The 15203-nt window shown below is 35.3% G+C and overlaps 1 pseudogene; it reads right to left on the bottom strand.

Annotated features, from left to right (window-relative positions):
- Positions 1 to 9778: 9778 nt before the first annotated feature.
- Positions 9779 to 15203, bottom strand: part of LOC107009808 — a 32833-nt pseudogene continuing 27408 nt past the window's right edge.

Raw genomic sequence — 15203 nt, 5'->3', positions numbered from 1 at the left:
TGAGGATTCACAAACTCTACAAACTCCAAAATGATCACTAGTTAGCCACAAGTGGATGGAGAGGAACCGTCACGTCCTACATTAGTGAAACCATATAGAGCAGAAGTATGCATTATTACATGGAATGTACTAAGTATGGAGATTATAAAATAAAATTATGAAGATAATCATATGAGGACATAATTGAAAACATGATATGCATGACCAAGATAAGATAGTAACTTTTTTTTAAAAGAAACATCATAAATCATGAACATGTACAGTGCATCTTAAAATCATAAGAAAAACTTTGCAAAACCTTTGAAAGTAACTTAGTATATTTTGTGGGATATTATCTTAAGCCGACAATAGACCATGCTAGTTATAACATGAAAATCCAATGTAACTCCCACATTGAGAATGGAGAGTTTACTTGTCAAGGTAGAACTCTCTATTATATTATATTATATATGTGTAACGACCCGAAAGTAACCCCTAGAATAAAGGAGAACCCATGGGTCGAAAAAATTGCATACTTGACCTTTCGGAGGTCTTGTACAAGCCTTAGCTATCATTCATTACATAAGACATGAAAAATAGTGAGGAATTAAAACTTTTCATGAATAAATTAATAAAGAGAATAACTTTCATAATATCTAAGGATTTGATCTCATCTACACAAGCCAACTTTAGGACACGATATAATATCATAGGGACAGGGTCTTTTACATTAAATAAAAATACATAATAAGTCTTTAGAATAGAAATTAAGAAATACAACTATGCATCGAATATATGAGGACATACTTAGTCTTGAGAGAATATTTCCCAAGTTTGTCTTCTAGTTTTCAAACGCCTCCAACCTATACTTATTAAGAATAGAAAATTATCGGGTTATTACAAAACATTGTACTAAGTATGGCATATGCGAAAACATGTAAAAAGGGACATTTTAGTAAAATAAGATGTCATGCCAAATTGATAAAAAAAAAACCTTCATGATTTAAGAGTTGAAATAGTATAAGAATAATCATTTATCACATAAAGTAGAATTCACATAATTTTAGATGCAAAACACACCTTACAGTAACATCAAGAAATCTTAGAATGAACACAATGAAACATTACAGTGAATAACATTACAGTGAGCATTTTATCCTAAGCATAGTGAACTCATTTACCGTGAAGTTTCCTAACCAAGTTATCCTAAGACTCCCTAAGGTGAGACAAGAAGGGACCTCCCATACACCCGCTTCATGACACACCAAAGTGATCTTTAAGACTACCTACAATAGGCTTACTTCAACCAGGAGAACAAGTCCACACTCTTGGCTAGATATTTGGAAGACATTCATACAAGAAGGATTTTATGTAAATACCCTTCTCCAATAGGACATATAAGTTACACTAAGTGTAATGTGAGAGTAGCCACCCATACTACTACTCCCACTTAGTGCTCCTTGAGAATTCCCTTACATTAAGCACCCTACATTAGTCACTCCTAACTTCATCACATAGAACTTAGTTTTAACATAGTTCCTTAACATTCGACTTTAAGTTATCTAACTTCATTTACAACACATGATAAAAACCACCAAGACTCCCCTTTCGAAAGGTCTACTTAGTGCTTGGATAGATAGCGTCCCATACCACCACCTACCGGAAGTAGTATGTTCTTTTAGGAGACTTAGTTCATACATTTCATATAAAACACACCAAGACTCCCCTTTCGAAAGGTTTACTTAGTGAAATGGATATCTAGCGTCTCATACCACCACCTACCTAAGTAGTACGTTCTTTTAGGAGACTTAGTTCTTTCATTATTTTGTGGGGGATTAGGTTTAACCGACATAGACCATGAGAGGTAGACATAGAATCCCGATACTACCCTTATCGAATTAGGGTTCCCCACTTTCCTAGGGTGGGGTCTTTCTCTTAGCTTTTACATGGCTTTGTCAAATAGCTACACCTATGCGGGCTCATAGTTAAGGGATAAGGAGATTGCTACTAAGTAACTCACTCTCTACTAACAAGGAGTGCTCATCTCAAGAGGTACAATTGGGTATGACATCTCTACTCAAAATGTGCACCCACACCTTCTTCATATCCTCTCAGTGCTAAGCATAACTCCCCCATGGAGTCTTAAAAATTCATTGCTAAAGGTCAAGGATAACTTTTGGACATCCCATCTCAACTCACAATGGTTATCCATCCTCCAACCTACATTAGAAAGCTCTTGGGAGGTGATGAGGTTGCTACTAACACTTCATCTCAACTCACAATGAGTGCTCACCCCAAAACTCCCCTTTTCATTCACATTCTCTAACTTCAATCAGTCTTTTATTCATTCAAAGTGTGAGTGTGAGTACATGTGAGCACACTTTTCACATAAATCATTACTTTCATAACATTTAATTCTAGGCACGCTTACACCTTCATTCATCATTTCTCACACACTAGCATGCTCAACATATACACTTACTTCATTTAGGCATAATCTAAGCAAGACATACAATTTATGCTTCATAACACATATCAACATGAACCATCTTCATTATCACTTCATTTCACACATTAGGCCTTCAAAGCCATACTCATAATACGTACCAAATACATCCAAATACATCAACTAAACACCGCCACCAAGAAGGTGGACCGTACCACTAAAAACATTTCATAATAAGAGTTATACAATACAACTAACTCACCATTTAACCAAGCTTCTGTCACCCATAACTAATTCTTTAATATTTCATCATGATATGGCCCTTAGGGCAGTAGCTAAGCCATAATAACAAGATAAGAAAACCAAAGTTCATACCTTACACAAACATGTTCATTTAACCCATTTCTTAAGCTAAAAGTTGGAATTATGCATAAACATGAGTTTGTCACGACCCAGATTCTGGAATCCGCATCGCAACCGGCGTCGTTGACCTCTACGAGGTTGCAGACAAGCCTCACTTACACCTAAGATACAACGTTAAGATACTCACGAAAAAGGGTATTAGAATGTGTGAGACAAGTCTCATCAACACCAAAGATGTTATGTAAGGATAATTCACATTTCATCAATGTAAAGAAAGGGATGACAAGTCATCAATAGAGTAAGTAAACCTCAATCTAGAAGCAAGCTTCCATAATGTTTGAATCACTCTAAAAGATAAGAAGATAAATAAAGTGAGCAAAGCACCGATAGATTAGCTATGAGCTTGTGCTTGCACGTGTAAGTCTCATGAGATGAGGCTACTACCGAGGTGGATAAGTAGTCTCCATATGTCTCCTAGTCTTCGAACTATGTCTAGCCAACATAGGACCTAGCTTGTAGTTTCCACCTAAGAGAGCTAGGTATATTTCGATCTCACCTTGGCCAGTGAGATCACCTCTTTTTGGTGTAGGGAATACACTGGATTTCATGTTTAGCTCACATGATTTATGTCGGTTAATGCTCAAAATAATGTTCTTCGTTCACTATAGCCGTGGGACACCCCTTTCAGTGTGGGGTAAACACTTGACATGGATTCACCTTAGCTGGGGAATCACCCCTTTTCAGTGTGGAGCAGACACTGGATTTCATGTTAGCTCACATGATCTAGATTCATTTTGATCAGTGAATCACCTCATTTCAGTGTGGGGAAGAACTGGATTTCATGTTAGCTCGCATGATCTTAATTATCAAGATGTATCTAAGAAAGAAAGAAAGAAAAAATAATGAACGTATGTTCAGAGCTTATGAATATCAATCGCCAGTGTTGATACCAATGAAGTTTCAGCAAATTATTGGCAAAGCCAAATAAAATTGGCTTATAATGACTTCTTATATTATGACAATAAAGGGGAGTAAAATGTAATAGCTAATCAATGCTTCATAACTTCCATAATATGAAAAGATGAAATAAATGGCATAGCCTATAGAGACTAGCTTATGAAGTGTTCCTGCCCAATGGATACAGAATGTAATGAATGACTTGTTGTAAGGATAGTGAATCATTCCTTTAGTCCTTAGGTTACTTGATTCATTGTGGATATGGGACTACAATTAATCATTGCACTTGTATATAAAACATAGGATCAAAGGAATCATTGAAATACACAATAAGAAGAAGAAAAAGACTGAAAAATAAATTAAGTACAAAAGGGAGAGCTCTCTAGTTCAAGGAGATCAAATTTTTAAATCTTCGCTCGAGTTGTTCTAAAATTATGTTGATGAGTCCAATGTCTTGTGATAACATAAAAAATGAGGTGTGTGCTTTGAATTCATTAAAATATATCATATTCATACCACAATTCACAACTAACAAATTAGGAAAGTCTAGTGACTTCACTTTCCAGAAATGGCATGTTGTATAGGAAGAGCTTTCCTAGATCATGCATAGCCTTATGTGTATGTGTGCATACACCAATACTTAGTACAAGTGTGTACTAACAGTATATAATTATATTTTCTATAGGTGCAGGTCAGAGAGCAGATTGAAGACTCATTGCAGCGGTTTGGACTCAGCGATCTCTAGACCATTTGGTAGGTCCTCTCTAGTTCGAGGATGCTAATTCTATCTTCATAGCCTAGTATTTAGACATAGCTAGAGGATGTTTTCCCTAGCATTTGTTTCAGATGTTTTCATTTTGAATTTTTTGTATTAAGGCCGTTTTGGCAATCTTATTATGATATATATATATATTGATTCTCCCTTTTGAATTGCGTAATCCATTGTAGATGGTTGTTTAGTTGAGCTTATAGTATATGAATTCATGAAAGATTATATGAAGTCTATGTACACTTTATTAATGCTTGAAATTTTAATTTTTCGCAATTTTAACAATATGAATGTGATGAATGCCAAGAAGAGACTTGTCAACGACCTCTGAGAGGTCAATGATGTTGGTTACGATGTGGATTCCAAACTCCGGGTCGTGACAAGTTCATTAGGGTTTTGACATTAAAATCATTAATTAATACTATAAGAAACACATTTGAATCATTAAAACACTTTTACAAGAAGACCCATGCTAGGAATCAAAACTAGAGGAAGATAGAATTTGAAACCCCTTTTTGAAATCTTTTAAGAAATGACACCTTGAATGGAAGAGGGTTCAAGGATGGATACCATACCTCAATGAGAATAAAACCCACTAAATTTTTATGAATAAACAAAAAGTCCAAACCATCCCTCCTAGTTCTTCCTTGATTCCTAGCTCCAACAGTGACTTGAGAGAGTTTCTTTTTAAAGTGAGAGTTTGAATATTTGAAGTGAGGAGTCTTGTCTAGGTCTAGGACTTAAAACTAATCTACTATAACTTTAAAAAAAACTAAAAATATCATCCTAGGGTCAAAAAATACTTGGGGTGAATTTACACAAAACACCCCAAGCTGGCAGCGTGTCCCACAGCTTTTGCAAGACACCATCGACGGATGCAACCAAAGAACTATCTATCCATCAATGGTCTGTTAGTGGGGTTTCATGGGTTGATACATAGATTCATTTGGGGCCTATATAGCCTATCTTTCAGGTCCCAAACGACGGGGCAAGTCGACGGACCCTTGGTTGGACCACTGGCCGTCGTTTGCCCTCATTGGTGGACACTGCCAAGGCAGTCTTGGGTCCTTGTCTTGGTCCCTTCTCTAGGGACCCTTTTGGGTCCTAGGTGGGGTCGTACCCGGATGTTAAACCCCTAAACATAGTCTTCTAGGTCTTAGGAATATACCACATAAATTTTGATCAAGACAAATACGTAAAACTCACTCAAACACATCAAGACACATGAACACTTTCTAAGGCACACCTTCCGAACGTCATGGACGTTCTTGGACGTTTGACCTCCAAACTTCACACACTACCTAAGGACACTAATATAACTCATTTTATAACAAAATTAACTCAAGAAACAATCATGAAGCTGTAGTTCACCTTAGTTCATTTTAGGGTGTTACAATATGTGTATCCAATAATTAGGTCATTTAAGGAAAATTCTACGGCGGCATGTAGTTTGGAACTAGAGGTTGCGATTAGACTATCATATTTGAGCCTCCACCTCAAAGATCTCTCGGTGCTAAGTTAAAATCTCAATGCAATAGTCATATTCATAAATATATCATTATACATGGAAAAGCATCACTTAGTTTCTAATCCAAGATTAAATCATACGTAGCTCATTAAATCATGAATCAAGCTTATTTGATAAAACCTTTCACCAAATTACAATTTTTTATTATTTGTGAAACTCCTTTCGCAATTTCATTTATGCTCATATTAGAGAAAACTAGATCATAAAAACTTTCTTTTCATATATCATGCATATCCTTCATGAAAACATTATTCATAGATACATGCTTCTTCATAAATTCATGTAAATTAGGGTTCATAGTCGAAGATCATGATCAATACATTATTCATGCAAAATCAATTAAAATGTGTAATTGAGTCAAAACCATCATAAATTATCAAAATTGAACAATTGAATAAACACAATTAGAACCCATGAAGAATTGAATTAAAACTTAAGTAATTTGGTTGAAGTTGCATTAGAGAACTGAGGAAATCTTTGAGACTAATGGATTTGGTTGAAGTAGCATAGGAGGATTGAGAAAACTCAATGTGTATTCCACTTAATTTATTTAGATTTCATATGAACATGTGGAGAACAACTACATTTTATTTTTTTAGAAATATTTTTCTATATTAATTTTATTTAATGATTTATAATATAATATATAACATCCTTTTTATTGGCTCTTATATTTTACTTCTAGATTGGTAGTGTGCATAAATCAAAGATAGTTATCTAATTAACTGGCAAAGGCTTCCTTTTTTATTCGAACAAACTAAAAATTAAAATTAGAGAATATGTTCTATCTATGAAATCATATATATAATCACATGTTTATCTAACACCCAACAAAGATATAGCTCATATACTTGTAAATAATTTTCAATATATTCAACCAAGCATATTTTGCATTAATGAATGCATTTATCTCATAAAAAATATGTATTAAATAAATAATAAGATTAAACTAATACAAAGTTCAGTAGGCGTTATTAAAAGTCATATGAACTTTTCTGTGTCGAAAATACTGAAATATTAAGAAATAGTAAATTAATAAAACAAAATGGTAATGTTTACATAGTAATAACTATTAAGTAGCATTGATAAATAAAGTCATCATCTTTTGTGTTGAGCATAAGAAACACAAATCGTGACAATTCTCTAACTCTTGAAAAGCTTAATAATTTTGGAAAAAGATATTCAGAAACATAATTCTACACCACAAGCAAAATTGTTCACAGAAAATGAATTTAGACTATAATAAAAATTAAACTAATACAAACTTCAACTGGGTTATTACAAGTCATCATGTCACTATTATTTTACCATCGCCACCATTAATATCATCAATTGTTAAATTAAAAATAAAATTACTATTAAATAATAAATTGAAAATTAGTAATCACCTCCAACCTACCATCTCCTTTTCAAAATTGCAACAATTATGCAGTGGAACACCATTATCATGAAGGTAAGAAAATTCTATAATACTCTCAAATCAAAAAAAAAAAATTATTTACATGCTAAAGAACTACATAACAATTTATCATATTTTTAAAAAAAAATAAAGAAAAGAGTATTGTAATCAAGGAGGTTTACAATTATTACTATTTTGAAAAAAAATAAGGGCAAAAGAAGAAAAAGGAACAAAGAGAAGCAAGAAGACAAGGGGAAAATGAGTGGAGTAAATGGGTCTTTAGAGAAGACGCAGTTTGTTCTTTGAAAAAAATGGGGAAGAAGATAACAAAATTAAAGAATTGAGGAAGTACAGTAAAATAAATAAATAAAATTATTTTTGACTAAATAAATATTTATTTACTTTTTGATTCAGCTCACTCTCTACCAGAGAGTGAACTACACTCAACATGCTACGTAGGCACGTAATGGGACAACAAATTCATTCTAAATAAGATTAAGGGGGTATAGGACCCCTACAAAGTTTAAGTGTCTTTTTAATAAACATGTCTTACTTAAACAGCGTAATTATTTATTTCCTTGGAACATTAATTAATACTAGTAGGTAAAGCATATACATAGCTCACTCACGCGACTTGATCATAAATGACAATATTTCACCTAGTGTCTTATAAACTCATATAAATCTTAAAATACAACTCCCTTTGTTTAGACGAATATGAGAGTCAAGTAACTTTATTTATAGGCAATAATACCTCCTCTAGTTCTTCATATATTGGGACATATTCTCATTCAAAGTATGTTGGATCATTTTGAAGTGACTCTTCACAATGCATCACTTTTACTTTGACGTAGAAATTTTGTTTAGCATCTTAAATATCTTAACATATATTTCTTAAAACAATTATTCATTTATATCCTCATTAGGGGTGTATATGACTAGGTTGGTTTGAATTTTTCAAATATCAAACCAAACCATTTGTGTCGGATTTTTTAATTTATAAACCAAACCAAATCAATAAACCTAGGGTTTTTCAACTTCGGATATTTTCAGATTTCTTCGGTTTTTTGGGTTTTTTCGATAAAGTATTCATACAAACATATAATCTACTTGTACTCCAAAAATTTCTTTTGTCCTACCAAAATGCAACTATCTAAGTTATTTCACAAGAAAAGAACAAAAAATATGATATGATTAATGACACTAAAATATATCCAACAAAAATAATAATAATAATAATAATAATAATAATAAAATCGCGTAAAACAAATATTGCATATTAATAAGTCATAATGAAATCGATTATAATTTAAAGTACTAAATTATGCTAAAATAAGTTTAGTAAGTATTAGTTACGTGACTAAATATTAAAAGAAAGTAAAATTAGATCATGTATTTTAATTGTCTAAATATATGTAAAACTAAAAACTAAATATTCAATATTATTGTCATTCTTAGTGTTAAATTTATTTTCTTTTTGCATTTGTATTAATTTGATTTTTATTTAAACTTTATTATAATTGCTAACATGTATAGACTATAATCTTTATTTGATCATTAAGAATTCTGACTTCCAGCATAAAATAAATATATCAAAAAGATAAAAATTAAAAACTGTGAAAAGTACAAGAGATATTTAAAAATTATATCAAAGTACGTATATTTACGTATAAAATAAAATTTTAAAATTATATATATAATGTCGGGTTGATTTTTTTTAGTTGAAACCAAACCAATCCAAATATAGTCATATTTTTTTTCAACGTTGAACCAAGTCAAATTAAACCACTAGTCGATTTTTTTGATTTGACTCGATTTTTTATTTAATTAGATTTTTTATTCGATTTTGTACACCCCTAATCCTCATTGTCTCACGATTTTCACAAATTTTCACCACGTGACGTATGGAGTATTACAAAAGAATTTTAAATATTTGTAGTTTTCAATTTTTGTATTTCTCTCTCTAGTTTTCAAGTCTCATGAATAAATAACATCATTATTTCTTTCATTTCACCGAATTATTATCCTTGTTGTTTATCCTCCATCATGAATAGTTATATCCTTTTTAATGCTAGTGCGCATACAACATTCATAGGTTTTTGAGGATTAAAATATCAACTTCTCTGTGTGCGGTTTATAGGCTTTTGTTGCATGATTAAGATATGAAATTTTCTATCGTTGTCGCTTATTGGTACTGGCGGCAAACATTAACATGCACCATAATATCTTGATAAGAGAAACAAGATTTGGTAAAAGAAGAGTAGCTGAACTCAAAGATAGATTAGCTTAGGATGGATACATGGAATAATGAGTTGTTTTTATCAACATCATATCGAGATAAATGAATTAAACAGTTAGGAAAGATTGAGTGACGGTTACAATGATTAGTTGTGAGTGCATAAACCATATTATATCTATAATTGCAAGAAAAACAAAGAATAGTGTATTCGATAGTGAGGGCACAATCCTAGTGGTTTAATCACATAGTTTTAGATGCAAAAGTTATTCCCTAATGGATTGTCGTTAACGTGTCCAGTTATAGAAAATGAAAGGAAAGATTTATGTCTGTGCCTTGTTCATTTTGTAAGGTAATTGTATAAGATGGGAAGGCATGTTTCAGTGATTGTATAAGATGGTGATGTGTTTCCTTGATGAGGTCTTAAATTGAATCGCCCTGCCCATCATTCCTCTAGATGTTCATAAATGTACAGCCACATTTTTATCTAGTTAGTTAATGCTATCCAATCAACTAATAACTTCAAATGCCTAAATCCAGGTCAAAGAGACATGCAGAAACAGTTATTATTTGAATTCTGAGACTCTCCAGAAACCACAAATTTTCTCATGAAATAAAACATCCCCAAGTACGACGGCACACCAACTAGTGATGTCCACCAACATATTTGGTATTTGCATCAGCACTGCCTTGAACCTGAAACATTACAAATACATACAATTGTATTATACCTAATTTAAAGTTTAAACGATGCCAACTAGCATCTCCTACTACTTTATGTCTTCTTTGTAGGTTAACAAGGAAAGTACCATTGATCAAAAGTCAAACAGGTGAGAACCAACTAAATAATACTTCAGTTAAGTAGCGCATTCTAAATAGGAAAATCCCTACAAAAGTACAAAATTTTGCTTCTCCTGAGGGCCAAAGCCAAGCATCTATCTATCTATATCCATACTATTACACAAGTCCAAAAGTGACTTCAATGACTAAAATAGCCCTCAAAAGTTGAATGGCTATATTTCCCTTCATGAAAACATTATTATTTTGTGCAAAAATGTAAATGTACATTTATAAATATGACAAAAATAAAATAATGAAATAGAAGCATTGGAAACCTTTCGACACTTGAGATGACCAACTTTTAGTAAAAACCATTTATTTTCCTGTGAAAGTATGTCAAAAATCACAGCAAATGAAAAGTCGTTCAAGAACAATAACGAATATATACTCCTCCATAAAAAAAACAATAACGAATATATACTCATGTCTTAAACAACATAGAGGAAAAGACTCCAGCATGGTAACATTGGCGGAAAGATAGAAAATGAGCATTTTGATTCTTTAGGCTCTGATGATGGTTTGAATGAGCCTTTATTTGGGTACCAAAACTACAATAACAATGATCATGTAATTTCTGTATTGATACTTATTTTCTAGATTTATTTAATGAAATTTTTTGTGGTGTGTTGTAATATTAATATGCTTTTACAGATTCCTTGAATTATCTTACATGATAATTACTTTTTTGTGCTTTGTTTTCTGGATTTGTATTTTTAGATAGGTTTATCAGTTGCATTGATTCTGTTTGTAGGATTTATGTTGAGACAAAGAAGATTTAGATTGGATTATGAACTGTAAATTCTTTCATATAAGTATGTATACTTGCATTGCACCTACTATTTATCTCCAAGCTCTACAAGGGTTGCTCCAGAAGATGGAGGCATGTGAACAAATTTTAATGCCATCCAGGGATTCCACATCAAGAGTTTAGGGCCTCAGTTTCAACATGCGGATCCACATACGATCAGCATGATCAACATATGGACCGTATCTTGACCGTAAGTTAGATGTGGATGGAACAGAAGACATATGTGACGCATAATCAACATGCAGGCGCATACATCAGACTTATGCCCACACTTTATGACCAAAGCTGAAGTGTCAAGACTCTATCCTCAGAAGCTACAGCACACGAAGCCACATACGGGCCACCGAATGCACACACCCTGTACCTCCGACCATCCATCAAGATTCGGGAGATGCTAATCAAACGAGTGAGCAACATGTGGACTGCAGATTCCACCTACAGCCACCCGTCAGGCTTGACTGCGCATTTGCGTTATTTTTGCAATATTTGGATGCCACTTTTGGCTATTCATATAAAAATAGTTAACCTAAAACTATAAATAGTAGAGAAAAGCCATTTAGACTTGAACAGTTTTAATTTGAAGAGAAATACTCTTGAGAGAGTGGAGCTATGGATAGGGGTGTCAAATGGATGGGTTGGGATGAAATTGAAGATATTAAAATGGGTTAAAATAGAAATAGGGTTGGGTCTTGGTCCGCCCTAATTTACTTTGGGCTCAAATGGGCTAAAAATGGGTTGGATCTTGACCCGCTTAATCTCAATAATTTTATATTGTTATTTAAGTTTTATAACCACAATCTCAATTTCAACTCAAGAAGATTAAAAAAAAGTTACAAATGGATAGATAGATCCTAAAATATATAACATAGATAGTAATTCATACCTTCAATACAGAAACATACGTTACATCAATGCAAATAAAGAGTATTAAGACGCATTAAATCATTCAACTTTAGCTTCTGAAGGAGGAATCATGTCACTTGGAACTTCGGAAAGTGAATCAATTGAAGATTAAATTGGGCTCATTTGGAGATTGTTTTAAAATGGCTTGATATGGAATACGATTCAAATTATCTTAAACTCAACCCATACAATTCTGGACAGGTTGAGCGGTTTACCTATATTTGAGCTCATTTAGATACCCCTAGTTATGTGTGACGTCCCGCCACGATTCCAGCCAGATTTAGCAACCAAATGGAAGAGAAGGATCTAGAGTCTTGAAGAGGTTTGCAAAAAACTCTAGAACCTTTTAGATTTGAGGAGAAGACTAAAGAACTCCCTAGAATTCTCTAGAATACTTTAGAACCTTTTGGAAGAGATTAGCATATTCTAAGAGGTGTAGAATTCTCTAGAATATGGACTAAAGTGTAATTACTTTAGGGACTTGTAGTATAATATTTACTCTTAGGCCCTTAGAAAGTAGTATAAATAGGAGGGCCTCTCATTTGTAAATTATCCAACAATCCAACCAAAGTTGTAAGCAAATCTTTCAAACTTAATACAAGCTCTCTTTCAAAGTCTTTCTAAGTCTTTCTTTGCATTCTCTTAGCGTTCCGAGTTTTAAAGGCTTACTTGAGCTTACAAGATCGTGAATGAGGCGTGAGTAAGTTGTCGAGTGCCGCACGGAATTTTAGCAAGTATTCTAAGTCCGTGACAAAGTGGTATCAAAGCAGGTTGATTATAAAAGAATGGCTAACGAAGGAGACATAAACAGCGCCAGCACCACCAACGTCCGCATGGATGGAGGAAAGAAGAACCGAAAGGGGAAGAAGCATCAGAAGGGTAACGAGGAAATGCTGCTCGAGCTCACAATAAGCGAGGCGCTAACATCTCACCCACCCTCGATTGTCAATGGAAGTGACGAAGAAATAGGCGAGGATGCCATAGACGTCACTGCCGGAGAAGAATGGGTTGCAAGGGTAGAAGTGGCAAGACAAGCCGTTGAGATCTTAGGTCGGGGCGTGAATGCGACTGACAACAAATTCAAAACCCTTGAGGACTTCACCTTTGAGGAGAATGAGAACATCTGAAAGGAGTTGGAGGGACGACAGCGGGCCGAGTTCGAAATGAAGGAGGCCATTACTTCCTTGGAGTATCGGTTCTAGGAAGCGCTTGGCACGATCGAGACGCTGAAGGCCGAGGTAAAAGCGCTCAAGGAAGGTATAGAGGTTGGAGGATCCACATCACTTGACTGGGAAAGGGAGGCCAGAGTCGAGGCTCCCAAGCCACCTTTATTCAAAGGCGTCCGTGATGCCCACGAGGTGATGAAAACAAGATCAAAACTGTTGTGTTGTATCTTTCGGAGATCATGAGGCGGAGAGGCGGTACTCTGCTCATGAAAAGGAGATGACGGCCGTAGTTCATTGCCTAAGAACTTGGCTTCATGACGTGTAGGGTGCTCACTTTGTCGTCAAGACGGACAACGTCGCGACGACCTATTTTTAATCTCAAAAGAAGCTGACTGCTAAACAAGCCTGTTGGCAGGATTTCTTGGCAGAATTCAATTTCACATTCGAGTACAAGCCGGGGAAGGCTAATGTTGTTGCCGACGCGCTTAGTCGCAAGGCTGCCTTGGCTGCAATCATGAGCTCGAGTTGCAGCTCTATTTTTGAGGAGATAAAAGAGGGCATGCAGCATTATCCCGTAGCGAAACAGCTCTTCGCCTTGGCCCAACAAGGCAAGACGAAGAAATTATGGGAAGAGGATGGTCTACTCTATAATACGGGCAGGCGTGTGTACGTTCCAAAGTGGGCTAACCTTCGGCGTACGTTGATCAAAGAGGGGCACGACACTGCTTGGGCTGGCCATCCCGGCGCCTTCGTCTCGACCTTGTCTTGTTGACAAATTAGACAAGTCCGCACATACGCCTCGATGTCGTCCCTCATTCGAGGCCAATAATAAGAAGCCTCTATCAAGGCTAAAGTTCTCTTCTGCCCAGGATGACTAGCCCAAGCAGTGTCGTGCCCCTCTTTGATCAACGTACGTCGAAGGTTAGCCCACTTTGGAACGTACACACGCCTGCCCGTAGTATAAAGCAGACCATCCTCTTCCCATAATTTCTTCGTCTTGCCTTGTTGGGCCAAGGCGAAGAGCTGTTTCGCTACGGGATCATGTTCATGCCCTCTTTTATCTCCTTAACAATAGAGCTGCAACTCGAGCTCACGATTGCAGCCAAGGCAGCCTTGCGACTAAGCGCGTCGGCAACAACATTAGCCTTCCTCGTCTTGTACTCGAATGTGAAATTGAATTCTACCAAGAAATCCTGTCAACGGGCTTGTTTAGCAGTCAGCTTCTTTTGAGATTGAAAATAGGTCGTCGCGACGTTGTCCGTCTTGACGACAAAGTGAGCACCCAACACGTAATGACGCCAAGTTCTTAGGCAATGAACTACAGCCGTTATCTCCTTTTCATGAGCAGAGTATCGCCTCTCCGCCTCATTCAACTTTCTGCTTTCAAATGCTATCGGGTGGCCCTCTTGCTTTAGGACGCCACCAATAGCAAAGTCCGACGCATCAGTGTGAACCTCAAACGCCTTAGTGAAATCAGGCAAGGCCAAAACAGGTTCTTCCGTTACAGCAGCCTTAAGTCTCTCGAAGGCAGCTTGAAAAGCATCCGACCATTCCCACTCACGGTTCTTCTTCAAAAAATTAGTGAGTGGGGCTGCAATAGCTGAATAGCTGAAAATAAAGCGTCGACAATAATTGGCAAGGCCAAGGAAGTACCGTACTTCGGGTACTTTCGTTGAAGCCTCCCAATTCTTAATAGCTTCCACCTTATCGCCGTCCATCCTTATCTCGCCATTGCTGATTGTGTGTCCGAGAAATTGGACAGTAGGTTGAGCGAAGCTGCATTTTTTCCGCTTCACGTACAAGTCATTG

The sequence above is a fragment of the Solanum pennellii genome, chromosome 2 (genome assembly GCF_001406875.1).
Source record: "Solanum pennellii chromosome 2, SPENNV200".
NCBI classification, from domain to species: domain Eukaryota; kingdom Viridiplantae; phylum Streptophyta; class Magnoliopsida; order Solanales; family Solanaceae; genus Solanum; species Solanum pennellii.
This window is presented reverse-complemented; position numbering and strand designations above follow the sequence as displayed.